The following is a 27,074-nucleotide window of genomic DNA, read 5'->3' as shown; positions in this document are numbered from 1 at the left end:
CTTAATTCCATTCACCAGCAGTCAATAGCTACGTGGCATGACTCAGAATCCCATCCAGGTATCGGAAGGCGTAGGAAAGATGCAAAACCTTTAGTCAACGCTTCTGTTGAAGACTGGCTTGTTGTTTCATAGGCCTACAATAGTTTCTGAGAATATTATGCCATACTGTTTCTTCTTGCATTCTTGTTTTAAGTCATTGCCAGAGTTTTGAGTTCAAAATATGGACAAGTTTGAGTACTGTCTAAAAGAGCAGCCTCACTTTAGTCTTCCCTGTCTTCAGCTGTGCATGCCTGATGTTCTTCTAGTGTAGAACTGAGCGATCATGCAGCCACGGTGTGTCACTGGCAGATGCAACTAAGCAGTTCTGCATACAGAAATAATAACTATCAAAGAAGATTTTTTCATCACAGGAGCAGTCTTGAACCTGCTCACTCTTCACCCAAGCCGTAGAGAATACCCTTTACAAAGCAGTTTGTCAGTACATCACCTTAGCCAAAGCACCAAACTGACCCTCAAGTAATCTGTTGTGGTGAGCTCCATGAAACATGAGCTAGTTAACGTGGGCATTTCCGTAAATGAATACTCAGCAGCGCCAGCTAATGCATGCTGAGTCAGTTCATTTTAGGAGAAGTTTATTGAGGAGCAGAATTTCAAGAGTTACTAGGCAAGGAAATGGGATGGCACAGTTGGTCCATTGGCAACATACAGCTGTTAAACCAGGAAGAAGAATAGGCTACTGGGAAAAAACTATCTAAATTGAGGATGAGGGTGGATATCCCAAGGAGACCAAATCTATGCTTAGTGTTGACTTAAGGAAGATGATGCATCACGTCAAAAGTATTTGACAATGCATTGATTTAGAAAATAATGAAAGGAGCAGTAGCAAAAAAGGGAATTGGTTGTGGGTTTATTTAAATAAATGGAGTAAGGTTGCATTATTCATATTTCACAGTCTTATCTAGGAAAAAATCTTAGTTAAATTAGTCTGCATTATTATATGTGTTCCTTTGTTTCACCTCAAATAACATTGTATTTTCTCACTGAAATATGATTAAGTGACTAGAAGGAAATAGCCTCGTGGAAAATATAGACCCAGTAGCTATAGACACAGACATTATGACCAAATTTAATACCCTCAAATGACTCTGTGGTATCAGCAGATGAAATTCAGCTCAGTTCTGAAGAGTACATTTTTTATTTTTTGACAAAATAATAAACGTGTAAAGGAGAGAACCAGCTAGCCCTCACCTCTGCCACACAGATTTCCTAGGCTATGTCCTCCCAAAACACAAGCAGTTTCCCTAATCTGATCTGAGCTTCAAGTCATTACATTACTGAAATGAGACCTACGGCTCTCCCTTATATCATATTGCAATTACAAGCAATTTTTCAGTTACAAGCAAATAAATCTACTGAAGAATTTTTTTTTTTTTTTAAATCTTGCCAGGCCAGCTTAGACCTGTTTTACAGGTTACATCCCATTACATCTCTTCTTAGTTACACCAAACTAAACATTGGGTTTGATGCACACATGATGACACATTAAAATGTACAATCACTTTGAAGAGAACATAATACCCCCCTTACAATGAGAAAATTTACACATACTTCAAAATTAAATCATATTAAAAGTGAGTTTTAGAGAAAACCAGTAATAATAACAATAGCAGTAACAGAGGAACATTTTGTTACTAGGCCAATAAAATATTCTTTATCAAATTTTCTATTGATTTAAAAGATAATGTGATACCATGTACTGCAGCATTGTTTAGTGTATTTTGAAGCTTATTTCTATTAATAGATACAATCATTACTAAGAAAACCTTTTTCTCTCCAGTGCTTCAGCATTTTTTCAGTCTTTTAATAATCTGCCATGAGAAAACAAAGTGAACTCTTTGCTCTATGAGCAGCAGCATTATAAGAAACTATCAGGAGAGTTATGTTAAGGAAAAGAAACTGGTTAAGGACATTCAAACTTAATTTCCCCTACTTTTCTGTTTACCTTGCAATCTGTTAATAATCCTACTTCTATTTGCAAAACTTATTACAGGGAGTGAATTTTTGCAAATTAAAGGAATATTTTTTTTTTTTTTTTTTTTTTAGTTTAGTGACAAAAAATGGCCCAGATTTAATGCTTCTCAAAGTCTAGGGACCACACATCCACCCATTTTGCTGTTCAAAATGTGCTCTTAGGGAGCCAGTTTCTTCTCTCTATTAGGACATACCATTCATTGCTCAGCATGACAGATGGTCTTCCTCCTTTCCCTGATCTTTAAGTAAGCAAGAATTAGAACTCTGTACTTTCCCATCTCTCCCCGGTATCTGATTGTTATTAGGTGGCAATCTGTTCATTAGTATGCTATAGCTAACTTTCTGTGCTGTGTTATCACAGTATGCTGGTTATGTACCCAATTTACATACCAAAACAGAAAAAGCATTGTAAAGGTAGTAAAAAAATGGACAGAAGGATCCATGTCACAAGCTAGAAAAAACTGAAATGAAACTGCAATGATATTTATTTACTGAGCACAACTTGTTGATAGAGACAAACTGCATCATTTCCTTCTCCTGCTTAAACTCTCTTGTGGCATGCAAAGTTAATTGGTTTTAAGTTTCTGAATGGACTAAATCATATGATGACATCTCACTAGAAACAAATACATTCTCAGAAGCCAAACTGCCCTGTGCTTGTTCCTGGTCCTTTACAGACCACTGTCTCATTTGTAATAGTTCTAAATAAGCCTATTACCTTTCTAGTGCACAGGAGATGAAAAAAAAAGCAATGATGATATTTTGGGGTTTAGAACTAATGCTCACCATTTATTCTTAAAATTTATATTACATTTGACTAGTCGGGTTGGGAAACAAACAAAATACATATATTACTCACATCGCATCGTCTCCAAAATTGTTTAAGAAAAACATACACTGCAAAACTAGAACAATATGGAAATTACTGACTTCACTAATAGTTTAGTTTCTGAAGTGTTAACAGTATTTTTAAAACAGTGACCTTCTTCACTATAAAACATCACAACGCCTAATATTTTCAGTTGTACTCTTAGCAAGGAAGTCCCTTTATTCAGATTCTTGCTCCTATGATTTGAGCCAGGTGACCTCCATTACAATTCATCAAAGTTAAATGCCAGGCATGAATTACATTTTTCCTTATTACAACCATGTAGTTCTAGTTCCAACAAGTTCCACCCATCTGCACTAACTTGCTAGTGACCCCTTTCTAAAAGCCACATGGTGAGAAGCTATATAAGCCTTTCAATGAAGGAACAGGGACTTATAAAAAAATTGCTATTGCAAAAACAGAAAAAATTAAAAAGGATGCCTTAAAGGGTAATAAATATCACAGAATCATTTAGGTTGGAAAAGACCTTTAGGATCACTGAGTCCAACTGTAAACCTGACACTGCCAAATCCACCACTAAACCATCATAAGGGTATCTTTAGAACGCTATTTTTCAAAGACCTCAGAATGAGATGTATATAATGTCAATGATATTCTTGAAACTGGTCTTTCCTATTCAGTGGATTTCTTTTGGTTGCTTATAAAACAGCTTAACTCACCATAGTATTCCTTCAATAAAAGTTCTTGTATGCCCTTGTGTTAGTAGCTTCCATTTTACAGTAGATACATAATCCCATAAAAGAAAAAAAGGTTTCCAGTATTACACTTCCTGTAAAAATAGTTTGCCTGATATTGTGTTGCAATCTCTACTTAAAACCAAGTATCTGCTATAAACTTATAAATAATAAAATATACTCCTCAAAATCCATATTTCAGTGCTGACTCCTTTCTTATATATGATTTTGAATTTTTAAGACAGAATGACAGAAAGTACAAAGTCAAAGGACATGACAGAACAATGAGAATGAAGGAGATGTTAAAATAGGTAGCAGAGTGAGAAATTATATTAGGCAAAACCTTTTGATTCGCAAAGCACTGGCAAGCTACAGCTAACTAGATGAACTTGTAACCCTAATAGAAACTCTGGGTTACCTGGCACTCCGGATTCATTAGAGACAATACATCTTCCAAGCTACATTTAAATGGCCACTAGCACAGTACAGATTGACCAGGCAGTTTATACAGTGTTTGGAACAACAAAATTTAATCCATAAAGAGGTAAACCATCCTTTTAATCATCCACTAATCAAACGACATTCATGGTTTCTTATTGATTTCCAAAGTACAATATCACGATATGACCAGACAAGGACATTTATGCTCTGCTACTACAAAGTCTCATTTTCACTCCACTTCCTCATGAAAGTGGTCTATGTGAAGAACCACAAGCAAATGCTTCTGGTTTCTCACAAATCTGTCTAAGGCCACAAGACAGCCTTGGTAAATCACTTGGTAGCAGCAAATCTACACAACAGGAATCAAAGCAATGGATATAGGGTAACGATCTGACAAAAGAACTCTTTCTGTATGACAACCACAATTACATGGATGAGAATAGATGGAACACATATAAAAGGGACATATAATCTCCAGATAATAAGCACTTTTAGATATCCTATTAAATTTTGTCACCTAATTAAAGTTCACAGAATGTTTTGTCTTCCAGTTAGACTAAGTATCTCACTGAAACCTCTTGTAATAACACACAGTAAATTTTAACAAAAGAAGAAACTATCACAAGATTACAGAGAGCCATTACCTTGAAATGTATGACAATTACAGGTTTTACAATATCTATATTTTATCTAAAAGGTGATGTATATTTTAAGAATGATGCTGGAATGAAGATCACAGAACAGAAATCTCTCTTAGAACATTATTTTCTGCTGATGATTACAGTTGAAACAGAACATTACAATTTCACAGAAATATGAAGATGTTCAAAGACTTGAACTGAATTTTGCTTGTTAGTGCATTGTTACAGAAGAGAGCACATGAGAAGGAAGAAAAAAGAAGCACGGAGCATATCTAGAAACATGATATGAAATATTTAAAATATGATAGGATTATTCCCCTAATTCCGCAAACCCATTTTCTGACATAGCTAAATACAAACTTTAAAAAAGAAAAGCTCCACAGGCTGTTCCTGCATTCTAATTGTTCCAAATATTCCCAACTTAAAAGTACTGCAGAATTCCAGTGAATTACATTTTTGTAATTGCCTTTTTCAACAGTAGAAAAATGTTATAGATGGAAAATAATTAAATAAATAAATAGTAATCTGGATGACACTGATGTCTTTTACAGTAAAAAGAGAATGGGAAAGAAAGAACAGAGCATACAATATTTGAAAAGTCTATTTTTAAAAATCCAGATAAGAGTTTTACCATTATACTGCAGGTTGAGCAAGAAATCTAATGCATCATTTCTTTAATAAATAACTTACAAAAAAAGATAAACCATTTCCTGCCAGGTCTAGTTTTGAACTTGGAGTATAAAGTAGGAAATAACTGCATTTGGAACTACTAGTGATTAAAGAAAAGCAAAGAATTCTTTTAAGGAGCTTAGTTAGGTATAAGCTGATTCTTGGAGATTAAAACACGACTAAGCAAACTGAGAAGTTCGTCCACTGGAAGCACTGGCAGATGCTAATGGAAGCTCTGATAGAAAGTAATATATTTTTCTTCTATCCAGAGTACTTTCTGAATATAACCTGCCATAATTTGAAAATACACAAAATAATTTGTACAAGTGTTTGTTGGAGGTTTGTTTTTCTGCTAATATTTTATCTGTGCTAATTGCACCTTTTCAATTTTAGTTACAGAGAGAAATGAGACCTCTCCCCCTTGAAAAACAGACTGACATGAAAGTTGTTATCCTTCTTTAGCCTACAACAACTTAGTAAAGCAGTATGTTGTTTTTTCACATACAACTATGTCAGCAAGTTAAAAGAAAAGAAAAAAAAAAAAGGAAAAAAGAAAAAAGATGACACACATCCTCATCACTACCAGAATTTTGTTGGGAGAGTTCAACCACACCCCAGAACATACTTGCCCAAATCTGTTTGAGAAAGGTGACTAATTTGCAACAAGTTAACAAATTATATTTCCAGCACAGACTCTCCTATTTGACTAAGACATTGCTAATAAAAGGTTCTGCAATATTACAACTATGAAAAGTCTTTAATGTAATAAGTAGTAAACCAGCAAACATTAAAGACCAAGCAATGGCAACACATATCCCAAAGAAATCACTGTTAACATAGTCTGTTTGAAACAGAATATTTGAAGAAGTACAGCATTTAAACAAACAAAAACAACCTCTCTGCACTTCAGTCAGGTTTTTATATTCTTCTGCTCCTGGGCACTTAGCAGGGAAAGAACTGAGAGAACAGATGAGTTAATCATCTTGCTTCAGTTTTTTTTGGACTGGAACAGTTTTCTGACTGCTGAAGAGGCAAACACTGCATTCCAGATAAAGATACATTCAGCATACAGGATTTAATGCAAAAGGTCATTCCCAAATTTCATAGCCTTATAAATAAGGGAGTTTTTTCTAAGTAATGTCAATAGCAATTCTTACAGAATTTAAAGATATTAAATAGGTTTAATAGATTATAACCTGATCAAAATTATATTTGTCATTTCTCACCCCACTCCTCCAGTTTTACTTCCAAAAATAATTGCCTTAGTTTTTTACTAAGATTTTTTAAGGAAAAATATTTCAGAGAGGAATATCTGACAGGGAGAATGCAGCTGATATAACTAAATGCCCCAAAGCTGTTACTGAAAAGAGTCTTACAATGAAACATGCCTGACCAAATTCAGTATAGATGGTAGTAATCAGCCTTGCTGGTTTTGTTTTTTTTTTTTAATTGAGTATCAGGAAACAAGCTTACGTACATGGGAGGTGAAACAGGAAGAAGCTCCAATTTGCATGATACTTGAAACACAAGACAGACTTTGATTAAATAAACATTTTTTAAATAAAAGAATTGTCTTTTTAATCTTTGTCCAAAAGCTTTACTTTTGCTTGTTCAGACAGCAGAGTCTCAAGGCAAGAGCTGCATCTTGGTCTGTTTTGTATTGCTTAGCATCTTCAGTTTCACTAAACAAAGACATCATATTTTTATTTAATTATTGCATGTCCATGCTTGTTAGTCCCATGAAGCATTTAGTACATAGCCTTTCAGACCAAAGGTCTTTTGCCAGACTTCAATTTCAGAGACACATCTGGCATACCCATATAGTCTGAATTTAAACTCAATTCAGTAGTTAAAAAAAGCAAAGGAGAAGAAAACTAAAAGGCTATGTTGTATCTTTGAGCTATTTCATGAGCAAGGAAAGTATTTCCAGCTGCAAAAAGTTTGGACCAACTGCAAGAGGAGGCGTAAATGCCAAGGAAGCTTCAGTAGTGAAGACAGAAGAAAAATTAAATTTAAAAGAATAATAACAGCAATTAGAAAACCCTCTTATAAAAACACTTCATACCTTTAGAAGAATCCTTCCATTAAGTCCAGCAAGCTTTGAATATATCTTTCTGTAGTGAAAGGTCAAAGATGCTGTCCACATTAAGTTCTTAGGGATCAAGAACAATTATTTGAAATAATGTATTTGACGAGTTAACAAATCTATCTTTAACTATGCATATTGTAAAATATTTAAAAAAAAAAGCAAATTTGAGATTAAACTCAGAAAGCTTTTAAACTTTTCCCCCTTCACTTTAGTGATCTTCAAATTACTTTAGCCTTAAGGAATATTGGTTGCTGCAAAAATTATACTTATCATTCATGTTTTGAAAGTCTTGGCTGTACTGGATGAAATAGAATGTAATGACTTGTGATGATCACATTAACACTTCAAAGGAGGAAGTGTTAAAGCAGAGAAATACAGTTTCATTTGTTTTCTTCAGTGCAACTTTTTGCTAGCAGCATTTCATCCATAGCTAAATGTTTTTGACATATGACTACAAGTAACAAAAAAATTATAAACCAAGTTGCTATCTGTCTGAGAGGAGAGATAACAATAAGTTAAAGGCCTGTTAAACAAATATATACTTAAGTATTGGGTTTTATATATATATTTAGTCTTTTTTTATCTGTCCTATGCAAATTAATTAACATTTAAAGTCTTGAAAATGGATAATTGCTTAAATGTCATTGTGATTTTCTTGGTCTGAGGCCTATCATAGAAGACGGTACTTGGAATTTTCATTAAATTTTGCAAGTGTGTCAACAGGCAAATGCACTTCTACCAATAATAATGTTTACAAGTATTTATAAAACTCAATTTTTTTCAAGATTGAACAGGTTGCATAGATCCCCCCCCACAGAGATCTAACTTTAGCAACAAGATAACCCTCATGGGAAAAAAGCAAGAAGATTAAAACATGAAGTCACAGTATTTCAGTTAATAAGCTTAAAATACAGCAAGATAAAAAGAATAGCTTTGAGAAATGTGTCAAGTTAAATCTTGATGTAATTAACGTATTTAATTAATTTTACTTCAAGATTTCAGTAATACCATTTAAAATAATTTACAAGATTTAACAACTCCTTAAATGGAGGACAGAAGCAATTCAATATTAAGAATTTACAGGTCTTACATAATTTTCTAAGGGCCCAACTCAACACAATATATATGGTATTATGAAGATACTAAACCCTCCATTATTACCACATAGAACTGTATTGAAAATCAAGCTGAATGCCCAAAATAATGATCAGAGGTTCGACCTTCCATGGAAAGGGAAAAAACAGCAGTATCTGCAGGACTAGGAGGTAGTTACTTGGATAAGAATTCATGCAGTACAATTTGTGCACTTTCTTTCCCTGTTCTCAGGTGGAAATGCTGAGACTCACTATACATACTGTATCTCTACTCTGGCAACTTACAGGGAAGCAGAATCACAAACATTAAACTGGAAAGGCATTATGAAATTGCATAAGGTTTTAAATGATCATGGCAAAAAGCAAAAACCTCCCTCAGCCTCCCTTTTTCTGGCAGCTCTACAGTTTACAGGCTCCATTGTCACAGAGAATGGTTGAACTAAACAGATAATTAGGCATACAATCAGATAAAAATAATCAACAAAAATCACAAGGACTGACTTGTTGTGCTTGGTCATTAAAATATTAATGCAGCCTTTCCTCTTACTGTCTTCAAATATGTGCAAATAAACCTGGATGGTGCCAACTAGCAACGATAACAAGGAGACATGGCTATTAATAACAAAAATGAGCTTGGGCATAAAGGAATAATGTATAAATATATGAAAAATGCTGAAACAGTAGAAACAATTTATACCCAATTAAGGTTCAGATTCCATTGATTTATTTCTATTTGATCACTCTGTGACAGACAGTGTCTTGCCTTTTTGGTGCTCTTCATGATACCTAAAACTAATGGAATATACATTCAGAGTATATATTTTGAAAATCTTATGAGATCTACGCTAGAAGAATTTCTTTCATGCCAAAACAGCTAAACCAAAATTAAAAGCTGACAAATGTTCTCAGAGGCCAGGAGGAGAAAGGGCTGCAAACTAATATCTGAAAGCATCAAAACAGAGGCACATAGAAATTTTTTCTCATTCAGTTCTTAAATACTGTATAGTAAAGAGCAGCATGTGATCCCACCCTAGAGCCTTAACAAAGACCTCTGTGTTTATTCTTGGTTTCCTTTTCCTACTCTTGACCATCTCTGAAGAGTATAAGTCGTGGTAACTTACAAAGCTTGCTTTTGACTTTTGGTTCCACTTTCAAACATTTGATGTGTGCAAGTTAAAACAGGATCAAAGGCGCAGAAAGGATCACCTTGTTAAATGATGCTGTAAAGGCCCAAGATTACATATGCCTTTACATAGACAAATTTCATCAACAGCTGTTCTTTAATAAAGCAGAAAAATTACCTTTTTTTGCTGCCAGAGTAAAAGCAGGTTGTTAAGTCCTTTCCCAGTTAGGGAAAAAAAAAATGAAAACCACAAAGAAACCCCCCCCAAAACAAAACCAAAAAAACCACAAAACCCACAAACCACAGGAACCAAAACAAAATCCACACACAAACCCCAGCAGTTCTTCATGTCCCAGACAGAACTAGCTCTTCACCACATTTTTACATCCTAACAGGTATCAGTATAAAGCTGACATTCATTACTTTGGTACTTACTTTGAAAAGTAGCCATTTCTCAATCTTCTATTTGATATTTGCTTAGAGCAAAAAGGGGTCTTCAGTTCCTAACTGTTAAGCTTTCTCAGAGTGAGATTTTACCCAGTTTGTCATCACCTTACAGTAAGAGATTAATTTTTTCTTTGAAAAAAATTAGCAATTTATTTTTTAAATTAAGTGAACAAGGATTGAATAATGGATCAGTACTTCAGTCTTATCCTAACAAGTTGCAAAATATTAGGGAAACATTCACCTGCTGTTCACTACTTACTACCTGATTAAGTCACCCTGGCCAATGCAGCTGTACACCTTACCCATACATCTATAAAAACCCACAAGGAAACATGCATGTTCATGGCACTTGACTTTTAATGAGATAGGTGGCACTCAAGTCAAAACTAATTTCCATTGTTAAAAAGGCACTTCACAAGATAGTTTGATTTCGTACCAAATAGCAGCTCTCTATTATCTCCCTTAGATATTCTGTCTACAGTCCTTCAAATTAAGTTGATGATGTTATGGGTTGACAGTTTCTTTTTTTTTTTTTTTTAGTAAGACAAAAAGCACTTCTTCTTTCTCTCTTCCACTGTCCATTTAATCTAAAGCGGCTGAACTATTTCTGCTGAAACTTACCAAAACAAGACAATTCACCTGCAAGCACAAGCCAAGCTACCTGAAAGGTGAAAGTTTCAGAGCATCATGTGTAAGTGATTTACTTCATAGTAATATACAGATATACTTGTGGAAATAGCCTTAAATGTGCACATAATGGTTTAATGATAACACTTGCACAAAGCATTTCTGCAAGTAAAATGATCATTAAATCATCACAAACAATTCAAAGGATGGATAGAAATAACTAAAATTAGGAACATAATAAAATATTTTCTGTCATTTCTTAGCAATTTTTAAGTATTATTCATTTTCTGTGAGTCTCTAAGAAAGTAAGGACTCATGATGATTCCTGCTACACTCTAGGGAAAACTAGGATCACAAGACAAGACAGTGGGACAGCCGGAAGGACTAAGTATATACAGTTCCCAGACCAGTTATAATGTGATTTAGTATTGCACTGAAGAAAGGAGACAGTGCAAGACAGCACTTGAGGAGTTCTCCAGAATGTCATTATGTGTCCTTTTCCTACTTGTAGAAGATGTTCGGAAATGTCATTACACAAACGCATTCTAACTCTGGATAACAGTTCAGTAGCCTCATCTGCAATGGTGGCTCCCGTAAGATTTACAATATAGAGTAACAGATTGTCTGAACCTTGTAAATATTAATCACGTGTTTTCCACTCCTCTGCCCTCCTGAGTGCATGAGGCTATTTGCACTGGCCAAATGCTGCATCCCCCACTTCCCTGTGCCCATCCCATATATTAATCAAGAATAAAAAAAGAGCATACAGATTTAAGAGTAATTTTGGGTCGGTATGAAGTAATCCAGTGACAACTTATATTAGCAGCGCTGACAGGAAAAGGGGAGAGAAGGGGGCAGGGAAGAAAGCCACGGACTTCCTTAGGACCGCAAAAGAAACTAAGCGATCCCAGTTTTTATGATGCCGCAGAAGCTATTTGTAAGTAAACACAGAGGAAGCCGACGAGACGCAAATGAGGACGAACCAGATCCCTTCTTTGCAGTCCTGAGTTAGAGGTTTTATTTTCTAATCCATTCGACTGCGACAGAAGCCACTGCAAGGAACCGAGCAGATGGGCAGAGCGGTAGAGGAGCAAACGAAAGGGCATTACCTTGCGAGAAGCGGAGCCCTGGGTTCAGATGCTCCCGCTGCTGCTTGAGGTGCAGGGGAGGACATGCGATGCTGAGTGGCTGCGCGACTGCAGCCCTCCCGAGATAGCCCTGACCCCGGAGCTCGCCTCCAGCCAGCCCTAGCCCTAGCCCTAGCCCTAGCCCTAGCCCTAGTCCTCGTCCAGGTCCTGGCCGCCAGACTCATTCCCAACGCAGGAGCCCCTGGCTGTGCGCGTGCCTCAGCAGCCCCTGCCGGCGGGGGAGGTGACACGAAGGGATTGACGGAGCCAGTGACCAATGGCGGGACTGCGCGGCCGCCCGGCACTGACGGCAGGCGGCGGGGAGCGGCGGGGGGCAGCGGAGCCGGGGCTGAGGGCGTGCGGGGCAGTGAGTGGCCTCTGGCGTCGCCTCCGGAGCGCTGGCGAGGGGCCGGAGGGGTTCTGTGGCTCTCTGCGAGGGCCGTCGCTGTGCCATTTATTCTTGCCGCTTGACGTGTCAGGAAAGGGTTCTCCAGCGAACTGCGGGTTTGCGGAGAGCTTAAAGCATCGAGGCTCCTGCCTGCGTATTTTTGTCATAAACTGCCTTTGCGTAATCCACCAAAGCTGTTCGCCGCCTGGCAGAGCGTCACTGCCAGTCATGGAGCTACCGCTTACCACAGAAATTGTAATCGGCCCTTAAGTAAATCAGACATAACTCTGAACTGCAGCATTAGAGGACAAGGAATCCTGCTACCCGTTACTTCTAACGCTGCTTGAAGAGGTAAATCACAACACAAGCTTGTTTCCTAAAGGACCTTACAAAATACTTAGCTATTTCAAGGGACAGGATTCTAGGTGGAGCAAGAAAATTACCTCATTTATTGGTGTAAACTTTTTTTTTTTTTTTACAAGTAATCTTCCATTTCTGCTACTCTTCACTGAAAGTATTCCGTTCTGGAAGACATCGTAAAGGAAACAAAAAGTCTTTGGAACAACATACTTAGGTGAAAATAATAGAGACAATTCAGAAGTAACAGAGTTACAGTAAAAATACTAGTAACAGACAAATGGGAGAAAGACACGGTCTTGTGATTCCCATTGATGTTTAAGACCCTTCTTGATACTGAAACAGTGCAATGAAATATCCTTTCTCACCATGACTTACATACTCCTAAAACTGTCATATTTGGTTCTGCTGAGCTCCATTAATATGTGGTAGGTTTATTAAATTCTTTATGAGCTCACTGCAGATCTTTCATAAACAAATGTGATCTTAACAGAAATCACCCATCTCCCTTTGAAACACGGGGCATTGTCAGATTCCTATCCCTTTAGGCCACTCACAACATCGTTTCATAATCAACTGATAGCCTGTACGTAAATACTGGCACATACGCTGCATATTGAGACATGTCTGCAGACTATGGAATGGCAAAACAAAAAAGGCTGGAAGTAAGATTTTCTCCTGTGGTGCTTAGTATTTTCAAAGAAAGATTAACAATTACCCTGTTAGTAACTGCCCTTTTTATGAGCATATGGTGTATATGGAGACAGAGTTCACAAAAAGCAACCAACATGAAATGATCATGTCAGGCTGCAATGTAGGGCACACTGAGAGCAAAACCTAATCTGCAAGAGGTTTCCACTTCATCTGCACTCATCTGCATAATCAGCTTTTCATCTTGTCATAGGATAAATGCAACCTGCCTTCTGCTTCATTTACCCTATATAGAACACTAGTATAGATTTGTATGAAGCAAGCGGTAAGAGCTTATGTAGAAATGTATTTAAAAAGGAGCTTGAAACCATTCAATTTTTAAAGGAACATTAAAAGTTGGAAGTCATCTATTTGCTAAATTGACATACTAATTAGAGCTATTGACTAGATCGAGTATGCAAACTGATCCTTCTTTAGATGAAACAATCCTTACTTTCAGCTACAGTTTAATGTCTTAATCCATGCATTTGGATGGTAAGCAATGATAACTGTTGCTTGAAGTTCTCGGGAGCTTTTATCAACTGTTAAATTCCAGTATAATAACCCAAGCTGTTGCATGGAACCAGTATGATTATTACTTGTTTTAGTTTCTGTTCAACTGAGTGTGGAAGGCTCATACAAGTGAAGACCTTCATGGAACAAAGAAATGAGTAACAGCCTCCAATTCAGGCTGCTTCTGTATTCTGAAAAGTATCACCAGAAATCATAGCTAATCATCAGCTGAAACACTTCAGCAAAAATGTTCTCAGATGCAATGTCTGAATTGGAGAGCTACTGACTGACTTTGATGTCTGGAAATCTGAGTCTAAAATAACTTCTAAGGGCTAAATATGAGAATACAGGGTGGCCAACTGAATATTTATGATTCTTTGGAATGTTCAAAAGATGAATATTTTTTTGCACTATTGTTAGAAAAAATGTCCATAGAGATGTACAGGTAAAGTCCTAGAAGTACATGAGGAAAACACAAAGTATATGATGCAAAAATGAGACTAGAAAAGGTACAGCAGCTTGCTGCCAAAGTAGTTGTTACCAGTCTGTTTGAACGTGAAGAACTAAAAAGCAAAAAGCCATCCTGTATAAACCACCTTCATTTTCCTTTCTTTTCATGACTGCACCAATTTCTCATCCCTGAACAGGTGTTTCCATCTTTCAATATGTTTATTTTCTTAACATTGCACGTCAGAGCTGACACTTCAGTGTAACAGGGATATAAGATTTCATTTTCTCAACTTAAAATTAATACTCTGAATTCTGAGGCAATTCAACAATTCATTGTCTACTCATATTTGCATGGCTAGTTTTGAACCCAAAAGAACTGTTGTTTTTTTTTTCCTGACTTGTTTGAATGAATTGAATCTGTTTATGGCATAGTATATATGCCCAGATCCCCCCAGCTCTGTATTCTTCAATTCCGACTCCCACAGTCCCTCAGATCCCCCTTGTGTCATCATCCCATATTCTTTAATCCACACTGCCCTATGCCTTGGAACAGCAGTATGAGATGTGCTTATTAGCTTCATAATTCCAGAGATTCCATGCTCCAATTACTACTTCAGATCATGATGTCTTCTCTGTCCCCCCACCAGTTTTCTTCTCATGTCTAAAGCTTAGTAGAAATTCTTCTCAATAATACTGAGAATAAATTGTGAAATTTTATGGAGTCCTTAACAGGATCAATTGCAATGCTGGTTTAATTGATAGACAAAAAAAGAGAAATCACCTAGTTAAGTGTAAGACACCAACTGTTTTCTTGAATATTATTAAAATAAGTAAAAATTGACCTGTAGGACCTACATTACTTTGTGTCTTCATGCAGAAGAAAAAGTCAATAGCACTACTTATGAACAACCTGAATGCAAATATATAATCAGGGGACTGGAGCACCTCCCATATGAAGACGGGCTGCGAAAGTTGGGGCTGTTCAGCCTGGAGAAGAGAAGGCTGCGTGGAGACCTCATAGCAGCCTTCCAGGATCTGAAGGGGGACTATAGGGATGCTGGGGAGGGACTCTTCATGAGGGACTGTAGTGATAGGACAAGGGGTAATGGGCTCAAACTTAAACAGGAGAAGTTTAGATTGGATATAAGGAAGAAGTTCTTTACCGTAAGGGTGGTGAGGCACTGGAATGGGTTGCCCAGGGAAGTTGTGAATGCTCCATCCCTGGCAGTGTTCAAGGCTAAGGTTGGACAGAGCCTTGGGTGACACGGTTTAGTGTGAGGTGTCCTTGCCCATGGCAGGGGGGTTGGAACTAGATAATCTTAAGGTTCTTTCCAAACCTAACTATTCTATGATACTATGATTCTATATTAGAATGTGTTTATAAAATTGATTGGATGGAGTTTTTTTGAGCAGAGTGGGGTTTTTGTCTCTGCAACGTATATTATACTGCATTGTGTTAATTTGGTTTATACATAAATCTTGACCTCAAAAAAAGCTAGTACAGTTTACATTAGCAATCCATTTGTCATGCATCAATATAAAATATTTTATTCTAATCAGAAATACAAATTTGCCTGTTTCAAATTTTACCAAGTCTAATTTTTCAGTTCACCCAAACGATGAACTTTGGCCAGAATAGCTTTCTGCCTGATTAAATAATTCAGAACTGCAAAGGACAGCAGAAAAGCTTTGTAATTTTCAAAATTCTGAATGTATAAGGCTTCACAGTGCTGCCAACTCTTGCTATTACATGACCTGATTTTCAACAAGAAGGAAGCTAATCTTACAACAGAAGTGTGTGTTAGCACATTTCTGAGAACAGGGTGAAAAATTACTTATCTTTAGGGGAAGGGAACGTGATCAGGACTCTTGCAGAAAGCAGACAAGATGTTACAAAAAACTTACTGCAGACGATCTCTCTGGAAATGAACATGCATTTACACGACTTAAACACTGCTAATGGTAAGGGTGTTAGTAGGATCAGTTTTGTCAGTATGTTGATACTGAGGTTCTCTGTCAGGCTGGAGTATAAGAAGGGAATTAAAGAACCTCTGGCAATTAAATTTTGAAAATAAGGAATACAAGAAAAAATATCACTTGATTCACATACTGTAGTATGAAAACACAAGCATGCATATTTCAAGCATTCTCTAATGCTTATACAGACCATTTATTTGTAATGATATTTTAAAAAGTTTACTGTTTGGCATATACTACATGTTAACAGATTTACGTTAAGCTAATACACCATCAAACCCTTATGAAAAAAAGAAAATTAGCATGACTGCTTATGCAAACTAAACACTCAGATTGTGAGAAGAATGTGTGTGTATGGCATTGAATACTATTATAAGACTAATAACTCTAGATACAGCCATTCATTTAAGTGAGGCTAGTAGTGGAGTGTTGTGACAAAAAAAAAATAATTAGTATATAATGACATGATGCATGTATCTGTATGTATCAGTTATACAGGGTGAAAGATTGTGGAGACACTGAATGCATACCTGAAGAATCAAAACAAACAGTTACTAGCAGATGCACTGCTTCTATAGGCAGACAGAACCCCTTCGAAGTCAAGAGAGCTTAGCTCTCACATGGTATGTTTCCAATACTTAGCCAAATTATTCCACCAACACACCATCAAAGGCACTGTGCACAAGACTACTGCCTCTGCATGCCTGTGGTTTTATTCTCTTTGGCTCATCAGCCTGCCAGAATGACAGAGCTTCAGATAAGAGATTTCAGAGACCTCAGAATTTTCTCCTGCTTTGTATGACAGCAAATGCCTGCTATTTGCAGCCACAATTAACTCATTTACATTTTATGCCACACCATTATTCATAAAATCAGTTGTTACAACCAACATTCAGCAACTGTGCAGCGTTTTTCTATTTTTTTCTTTCAATCTCATTGTCCCCTCAGAAATGATTTTAAGTTAAAAAGAAAGGTCTTAGGACAGCAGAAACTCAATACCACTCCTACCTCTTTTACCTCTCTTTCTTCCAGATACATTTGCTATTTTGCAGCCCTAGTCAACAAAGAATCAAACAGGTGCATTTCCCAAAGAAGAAATGGATTCAGTCTGCATAGAGATGTTTAAAAAAAGGGTATAACTAAAAGCCCATTTATTGTGTACATTCAAAATAAAGGCTAAATGAAAAAAGTGCAGAACACTGATGGAGTGTGTCTTGGTTTCCATGTCACTCTCAGCATACTAAACTACATACAGATAAAAGCAGCTATAAAGCAGTCCAGACGTCTGTCTCCATTATGCCACTGTAGCATTTTTGTACTTGATGTATATGCTAAAGTTTAATATTTAAAAAGTCAGGAGAGGATCTAAAGAGACTAAAATAACAAAAGCATACTCAATAGATACATTGTCACTTACAAATGCTTGCTTAAGAAAAAAAAAAAAAACACAACCTCAATGAAACAATGTTAATACCAAACAGCAGCAGTTCTGCATAAAAAATAAAAATACGGAAAAACATGTCATATTCTTTCTACCTGTATCAAAGGCTTTAAACACATTTTAATCAAATGCAGTTTAGCAACAGTGACAATTAAGTAGAATTAACAAGATGCAAAACTAGTATTTCTCAGAGCTAGCAGTCTGAAATAAAACGTGGGGAAGAAGAAGAAAAGTAATACATGGACAAAAAAACAACAACAAACAAACAAAAAAAAAAGTTGCAGCTTTTCTAACTCTGTTTTGGTTTTTTTTTTTCCCCCTCAATTTATTCTGATTATAAAAAAGAAATCACACATTCAGCTGTTCTGCAAACACGATAAATATTTGGAAGGGGAAAAACACAGATTTAATGAACATTTAATCACATGAGCTGCTTCATAAATTGATCATGTGAGTTTGACATATTTCTCCTAAGGACAGTTAGCTTAGAAGAAAAGTAGCTTTATTTACTGAAAGTTACTAAGAAATATTTTCTTGACAACAAACATTATGCAATCTCACTAAAATAAAATCCCAGTTCAAACTCTTCAGACATTGAACAACAGTATTACTTAAAATTCTGTCCCTATCTAATTTGAACTTCTTGTAATTGCCTGATGCTGGCCAGACTTGGCGTCTACACTGTCTACAAAACAGCAGAGCATGCCAAGTCTAAGACAACCAAAAGGAAAGCAGTTAATACTCCCAATTGTTCCAGAAAGAAGACTGATATTTAACAGTGACACAAGAATCAGAAATGCTGTTTATTTTACCTTCAAATTCTAAGCAGTCGGAAGCTTTGTAATCCTAACATTGATCATAACAGATTCTAATTCTGTGGTCACTACATTAAATAGGATAATCAGCTGATTAGTCATCAGACTGACTTTATTAAAAATGTAAACTGAATTTTAGCTTGTTGCTGTCATATGGGCTGACACCATATGATCGCTTTTCTGCTGATTGTGGTAAACCTAGCTCCATTTTATCTATTTTAAACCTACCTCAGTTTTTAGTTTACCTCAAGGGAAGCTGTTCAAGACCTTCACTGGTGTCAAGGCTCAAATTATTTTCAGCTATGGTATATTATTTTGTTCCAGAGTGCAGAAAAAATTTAACACCCCCCAAGAAGAGACAGCTTCTTTTCTGTTTTCAAGACGAAAGATAGTTAACATTCAGTAAACTTTATTTTGTAGGAATGGGATTGCTCCTGATTTCAAAACATGCTGATGTTGTGAAGTACTAAACACATCACTTTTCTGGGAGACAGCAAAGCAGTTTATTCTGAAAAAGAATGCTAAAAAGATGTAGTCCTGGGTTCAGAAGTAGAAGTCATTTTCCTCCTTCCTAGTAGCTGGTGCAGTGCTGTGCTTCTGACTTTCAGCCTGGGAACAACACTGATAACACCAATGTTTTTAGTTGTTGCTCAGTAATGTTTACTCTGACCAAGGACTTTCTTGAGTCTCATGATCTGACAGGAAGGAGGCGAAGCCAGGAGAAAGCAGAGACAGGACACCTGACCCAAACTAGCCAAAGGGGTATTGCACACCACAGCACGTCATGCCCAGTATAGAAACTGGGGGCAGTTACCTGGAACAGCTAGATCACTTGGGTAGGGCTGCGTATCAGGTGGCAAGTTGCAAGTGGTTGTATTCTCTTCCCTTGTTATTTCCCTTATCATTATTATGATTCGTGGTAGCAGCAGTGGTTTGTGTTATACCTTAGTTACTGGGCTGTTCTTATCTCAGCCTGTGGGAGTTAAATTCTTTCGATTATCCTTCCAGTCCTCCGGGAGTGGGTTGAGAAAGGAGGGGTGTGAGCGAGCGGCTGCATGGGTCTGGGTTGCAGGTTGCGCTTAAACTACGACAGTTCTTTTTGGCACCCAGTGTGGGGGACTAAGGGTTGATATAATGCCTGATCTCGTCCGATCATGGAAGCTAAGCAGGGTCTGCCTTGAGTCTTGTCTAGGATTAGACGAAGCTGTAGGATGACCACCAAGAGATTTTCCCCGAGGATGGACAGCCATGAGTGGCACGGCGTGTGGGACAGTATGGCCAAGTATCTAGTCCAGTGGGTCCCTCCAGTGCTTTGGAAGCGTCGGAGATGGAAGGCAGCTGAATGGAGTCCCTGATGAAAAGTTGCAGAAATGGATGAAGGAGAGGGTGAATTGAGTCAGATTGCCGAAGTGAAAGCCATCCGGCTGGCCTTGGACATTGCTGAATGAGAAAAGTGGCCAGTACTTAACCTCTATACTAACTCATGGATGGAGACAAATGCTCTGTGGGGGTGGTTGCAGCAATGGAAGGAGAGCAACTGGCAACGCAGAGGTAAACCCATCTGGGCTGCTGCACTGTGGAAAGATATTGCTGCCCGGGTGCAGAACCTGGTGGTGAAGGTACGTCATGTAGATGCTCATGTACCCAAGAGTCGGGCCACTGAGGACCACCAGAACAACCAACAAGTGGATAAAGCGGCTAAGATTGAAGTGGCTCAGATGGACTTAGACTGGCAACATAAAGGTGAATTATTTTTGGCCCGGTGGGCCCATGGCACTTCAGACCATCAGGGCAGAGATGCAGCTTACAGATGGGCTCGTGATGGAGGGGTGGATTTAACAATGGACACTGTTGCTCACCTTATTCACAAGTGTGAAACATGTGCTGCAATTAAACAAGCCAAACAGTTAAAGCCTCTTTGGTATGGAGGAACATGGTTGAAGTATAAATATGGGGAAGCCTGGCAGATTGACAATCTCACACTGCTGACAACCCACCAAGTCAAGCGCCATGTGCTTACCATGGTGGAAGCAACCACCGGGTGGCTGGAAACATACGCTCTGCCCCATGCCACTGCCCGGAACACTATCCTGGGCCTTGAGAAACAGATTTTGTGGCGACACGGCACCCCAGAGAGAATTGAGTCAGACAGTGGGACTCATTTCCGGAATAACCTTATAGATACTTGGGCCAAAGAGCATGGCATTGAGTGGGTATATCACATCCCCTACCATGCACCAGCCTCTGGGAAAATCGAACGGTACAATGGGCTGTTAAAAACTACACTGAGAACAATGGGTGGGGGAACTTTCAAGCATTGGGATACACACTTACCAAAAGCCACCTGGTTGGTCAACACCAGAGGATCTGCCAACAGGGCCGGCCCAGCCCAGTCAGAACTTTTACATATTGTAGAGGGGGACAAAGTTCCCGTGGTGCATATGAAGAATTTGCTGGGGAAGACAGTCTGGGTTATTCCTGCTTCAGGTAAAGGCAAACCCACTCGTGGGATTGCTTTTGCTCAGGGACCTGGATATACTTGGTGGGTAATGCAGGAAGATGGGGAAGTCCGATGTATACCTCAAGGGGATTTGATTTTAGGGGAAAACAGCCAATGAACTCAACTGTATGCTGTTGCCTGCTGTGTAATACTTTTATAGCCCACCAACTAGATGTCTTCAGGTCACCAGCAACTGGCCCTGACTTCCCTCTGACCATCATTCCAATAAAGAATGAACTGTGATGAAACCAGACAAGCTCAGCAGTGACCAGACAAGTTCTGCAGTGTCATCAGCAGGCAACAATCCAGCACTGTACACTGTCTCCTGCTCTGAAAGACTGTTACAAGAGATGGAGCCCGACATCATGGATTGGATGAACTCAGCAGCTTTGTAGGGATTGGTCCATGCACTAAGGAATGATATCTCTCTCTTTGTGTGTGTGTGTATGCACACACGAGACAAGAGTGATGGTGTATTGAAAAATGTGGGATCTGAGCAAGAAGTGAATGGTATGGAATAAGGGGTGGGTACTGCCCTAGGTTCAGCAGTAGCAGTAATTTTTCTCCTTAGTAGATGGTGCAGTGCTGTGTCTGACTTTCAGCCTGAGCACATCGCTGATAACCAATGTTTTTAGTTGTTACTGTGGTGGTTTAAGCTCAACCGTAAATCACACAGCTGCTCTCTCACTCCCTCCCCTTTCTTTACCCCGCTCCCTGAGGAATGGGGAGGAGAATCGAAAGAATGTAACTCCCACGGGTTGAGATAAGAACATTTCAGTAACTGAGGTATAACATAAACCACTACTGCTACCACCAATAATAATAATGATAAGGGAAATAACAAGGGAAGAGAATACAACCACTCACCACCTGCTGACCAATAATACCCAGCCCAACCCCGGCAGTGATCTAGCCCTTCCGGGTAACTGCCCCCAGTTTCTATACTGGGCATAACGTGCTATGGTATGGAATACCTCTTTGGCCTAGTTTGGGTCAGGTGTCGTGCCTCTGCTTCCTCTTGGCTTCCCCTCCTCCCTGGCAGAGCGTGAGACTCAGAAAGTCCTTGGTCAGAGTAAACATTACTGAGCAACAACTAAAAACATTGGTGTTATCAGTGTTGTTCCCAGGGTGAAAGTCAAAAGCACAGCACTGCACCAGCTACTAAGAAGGATAAAAATGACTGCTATTGCTGAACCCAGGACAGTTATTAAGTAATGTTCACTCTGACCAAGGACTTCCTGTGTCTCATGCTCTGCCAGGGAGGAGGGGAAGCCAAGAGGAAGCAGAGACAGGACACCTGACCCAAACTAGCCAAAGAGGTATTCCATACCACAGCACGTCATGCCCAGTATATAAACTGGGGGGCAGTTACCAGGCATGGCTAGATCACCGCTTGGGTCTGGCTGTGTATTTGTCAGTGAGTGTTGAGCAGTTGTATTCTCTTCCCTTGTTATTTCCCTTATCATTATTATGATTCGTGGTAGCAGCAGTGGTTTGTGTTACACCTTAGTTACTGGACTGTTCTTATCTCAACCCATGGGAGTTACATTTTTTCGATTCTCCTCCCCATCCCTCAGGGAGCAGGGGGACGAAGGAGGGGAGTGAGCAAGTGGCTGCCTGGTTCTGGGTTGCTGGCTGGGCTTAGACCATGACAGATGTTGGATGTTTTCATAGAATCATAGAATGCCTTGGGTTGGAAGGGACCTTAAGGATCACCTAGTGCAAACTCCCCTGCTATGGGCAGGGACACCTTCCCCTAGACTGGGTTGCTCAAAGCCCCATCCAGCCTGGACTTGAACATGGATGGGAGGGGGCATCCAAAGCTTCCCAGGACAACCTGTTCCAGTGCCTCACCACCCTCACAGTAAAGAACTTCTTCCCTGTATCTAATCTGTAATTTTTCAGTTTAAAGCCATTCCTCCTTTTTGTATCACTACTTGCCCTTGTGAAAGGTCCCTCTCCAGATTTCTTGTAGGCCCCCTTTCAGTACTGGAATACTGCTTTAAGGTCCTCCTGGACCCTTCTCTTCTGCAGGCTGAAAAACCCAAACTCTTTTGGTCTGTCTTCATAGGAGAGGTGCTCCAGATCATCTTTGTGGCCCTCCTCTAGACTTGCTCAAGCAGGTCCACATGATCCTTATGTTGGAGGCCCCAGAGCTGGAGGGAGGTGTGGTCTCATAAGAGTGGAGTAGAGGGTCAGAATCACTTCCCTCAACCTGCCAGTCATCATCTTTTGATGCAGCTCAGCATATGGTTGGATTTCTAGGTCATGTTGAGCTTCTCATCAGTCAATACCCTTTCTACAGCCTTCTCCTTAAGGCTGCTCTCAATCCAGCCTCTGCCCAGCCTGTATGATGTTTGTATGGGCCCACCTCTCAAGCCTGCCATGGTCCCTCTGGATGGCATCTCTTCCATTCAGTGTATTGACCATACCACACAGCTTGGTATTGTTGGCAAACTTGCGGAGGGTGCACTCAACCTCACTGTCACCGATAAAGGTGTTAAACAACGTTGGTCCCAGTACTGCCTCCTGAGGGACAACACTTGCCACTGACCTGCATGTGGATATTGAGCCGTTGACCATCCAGCCAATTCCTTATGCACTGAGTGGTCCATCTATCAAAACCATGCTTCTCCAATTTAGAGACTAGGATGTCATGCAGGACAGTGTCAAATGCCTTGGAAATTGCCCTTCCATTAACAAAAAAAGCAATCTAAATATTTCACTTGCCAGAAAAGCCTAGGTCTACCTGGAGAAGAGAAGGCTCCATGGAGACTTCATAGCAGCCCTTCCAGCATCTGAAGGGGGCCTACATAGATGCTGGAAAGTGACTGTTCATCAGGGACTGTAGTTATAGGACAAGGGCTAAAGGGTTCAAACTTAAACAGGGAAGCTCAGGTTAGATGCAGGGAAGAAGTTCTTTACTGTAAGGGTGGTGAGGCACTGAAACAGGTTGCCCAAAGAAGTTGTGAATGCTCCATCCCCGGCAGTGTTCAAGGGCAGGTTCGATGGAGCCTTGGGTGACATGGTTTAGTGTGTGGTGTCCCCTGCCTATGGCAGGGCGTTTGGAACTAGATGATCTTAAGGTCCTTTCCAACCCTAACTATTCTATGATTCTATGATTCTATGATTCTATGAATGAATTCGTTTACAAGAAGGAGGAATATAATGTCTCAGTAAACTGCAAAATTTCAGTGTATATATTTATTACACTCCACACGTTGTTATAGTGTTTTCTTCCTTCATAATGAAGTGAAAAAAGTGTGGATTTTTTTAAGTCAAGGAAATTCTTTCCAAAAGAACTCTATTACTACCTTTAATTACATTCTGTTTGCATGACAAAGCATGTGAGTCCATGCTACAAGAAATGCTAGAATCTGAAACAGATTTTAATTGTTCTACAGTTCAAATGTTTCACAGATGGATCACACATTAGTCACTGAAGCTACTGATGAATCTGAATACCTATAATTTTCGAACACTGCTCTCCAATTGAATAACCCATTTCATTCCATTATAACAGATACATCTACAATTCTTTTATCTATATGCCAAAATGGATGCCAACAACAGAGCATTCCAATTCTAATGAATATTTCTAATGAAATCTTAATTTGGTGGTGTTAATAATTTCCTCATTATTATGTGGAAAAAAAATGTTTGGTAGCATAAAATTTCCTGATTATTATGTACGTAAAAAATGTTTGGTAGCATTAATTAGATATTTTTAAAATAAGCAACTTTCTAATTTCTGTTCTTTCAACCTAGACTAATTTTACAATATGCTTTACTCTGAGTAACGTAAGCTGTATGGCATCCTTTCAGGACATTAAAACCAAAAGGAGCGTATGTCTTCACAATGTCATTATTTCATTATGTTACTGTCAATTGCGTTGATCAAGAACAGACTAGCAGGTTGGTTTGTTTTTTTTTTGTAGCAAAGTCTTCATATTTGTTGGATTTTTCAGTTTAAAAAGAAAATGGCAAAACTAGATCATTAGCTGACAATAACTAACTGCATGAAGAGTAAAAGACCTGATGTACATTGTATAAACTATTAATATTCTTCTTCCAAAACATCCTCAGATTTTCCTAAAGCAGACTGACTTTGAAGACATTGTCACCAGCTCTTCAGTGTAAAGCATGACAATTTAATATGAAAATTTTGCTCTGCATTCTGTAGCCACTTCAGATACTTGTGTGCAGATGCAGCAAGAGAAGCCTACACTGCCTTGTGTTTGGAACACTACTCTCAAAATACTATCCTTAACTTGTCAAAAGCAATGTTCTGCAGAGACAATGGTCTGGCCTCTCCATTCCATGGAAAGCTTTCTGTTTCTCAGTGGAAACTAACAAAATGGATTATCCCACACTCCTTGTGCTCTTTGATGCTGGACAATCATATTAATTATTTTTCATTCCCTTAGTTAGTCCTTTAAATCTTTCTTTGATGCTTTTCCTCATAGAATCATAGAATAGTTTGGGTTGGAAGGGGCCTTCAAAGGTCATCTACTTCAATGCCCCTGCAATGAGCAGAGACATCTTCAATGAGATCAGATTGCCCAGATCCGCTTCCAGCCTGGTCTTGAATGTCTTTTTAAAAGCTTGTTCTATTTCTTAGCCCATTTATAACCCACTTAATATCTGCAACTACTAAACTGCATCTACTGTTCTAATTTTATCCAAAATAGCTATTTCAGAATTCTCTTTGTGTAAACAGATTTTCTCATTTTACACACAGCCTTAGCAGTTTCTCCGGTTTCCTCAGGGAAAATAATTTAAAATTTAAATTTAGTTTTAATATATTTCTGTTAATGCCATACTTGATGCCAATGCCTTGATGTCCTATCATAAGGAGTTATGATCTGAAGTATGTGTCATAATCAGATTTATAGAATTGACCTACTACTTCTGTTGTTTGTGCCACCTTTACTTTCCAAGTAGTAGTTAATAAATGAAACAATATAGTGGAAAATAGAAATGAAAACCCGAGAATTAGTTTGAAGTACATTCCCTTTAAAGGAAGGCTGAGCATAGAGCTCAGATGACATACTGGGTTTTTAACACTTATTCCCATTCCCTCTTTTCTTGTAAGAAATATTTCTACCAAGCAGAAGACAAATAGTTAAAAATAACTCATCTTTTAAAAGGAAGGAATTATAAAGTATAAAATACAAACTTGCCTGTGCAAGGGATTTCAGCATTTGCTTAGACAGCTAACCCTTCCAATGCAAATTGTTCTATATACATAGAATCCTAATATCATAGAATGCTTTCGGTTAGAAGGGACTTTAAACATCATTTTGTTCCAACTCCCCTGCATGGGCAAGGACACCTTCCACTAGACCAGGTTGCTTAAAGCCCCATCAAGCCTGGCCTTGAACATTTCCAGGTATTCTATGATTATAGCATACCCTTATTGATAGGCATTGAATAATCCTGAAAGAATAATAATATTTATTTCAGTTTAAGATATTAAGTCATTATCATTTTTTATCTGACATGCAAATCTGGACATCAGACCTTTTACAGCATTGTCTCATATATTAAAAGGAAAAGTTCCACGGGGAAAGTATAGAAAAGATAACCTTCCAATAGCCTTCTATTATATAAAGTATGATGGATCTAATTCTAGTAGCACTGCTAATTCTGTTGAACAAGAGGTAATGACAAATATCTAGGTCTTCAGTCATTTAGGATTTTATGGATTAAAACTAACTGCATTAGCTCAACCATAACCAATTCAGGAAACAAGTGCAGATGGTGTACTACTCAGGCTATAAACCTGTTAGAAGGTAGGTATTCTACCACAATATCTCTTATTCAAATGATGTACTGAAGGGTATTATAAAAGAACTAGATGTACAGAGACATAAATATTACTTACTCTTTCATTTGTTGTGGGACAGATTTGTTAATAAATTGTTTGCTGTAGGTAGAAATGAGGTATCCTGTTCATTTAACTATTCCTAATGATCCATGACCTTGGAAGAACTTTAACATGCAACAAAAGCAACACTAAGCAGGTGGTGTTATTAGTGTCAGAACAGAATAATTACAGTCAGTCTCTCACTTTATCTCCTGCCTTGTC

General features: G+C 38.4%; 1 protein-coding gene across 4 annotated transcripts in view; it reads right to left on the bottom strand.

Annotated features, from left to right (window-relative positions):
* Positions 1–11,985, bottom strand: part of FMN1 (formin 1) — a 188,004-nt gene extending 176,019 nt beyond the window's left edge. For 3 of the 4 annotated variants that reach the window (XM_061463381.1, XM_061463385.1, XM_061463384.1), the window contains exon 1: positions 11,835–11,985. The gene's annotated coding sequence lies outside the window, so the exon portion shown is untranslated. Of the gene's footprint in view, positions 1–7,410; positions 7,488–11,834 lie in introns of those variants that run through there. The other variant, XM_061463382.1, reaches the window with a different exon arrangement.
* Positions 11,986–27,074: the final 15,089 nt, after the last annotated feature.

The sequence above is a fragment of the Pezoporus flaviventris genome, unplaced genomic scaffold (assembly GCF_033815535.1).
Source record: "Pezoporus flaviventris isolate CSIRO_AGI_PZ_B2104156 unplaced genomic scaffold, CSIRO_AGI_Pfla_v1 ptg000036l, whole genome shotgun sequence".
Lineage (NCBI taxonomy): Eukaryota > Metazoa > Chordata > Aves > Psittaciformes > Psittacidae > Pezoporus > Pezoporus flaviventris.
The sequence above is the reverse complement of the archived record's forward strand: the minus strand, read 5'-3'. Positions and strand labels throughout refer to the sequence as shown.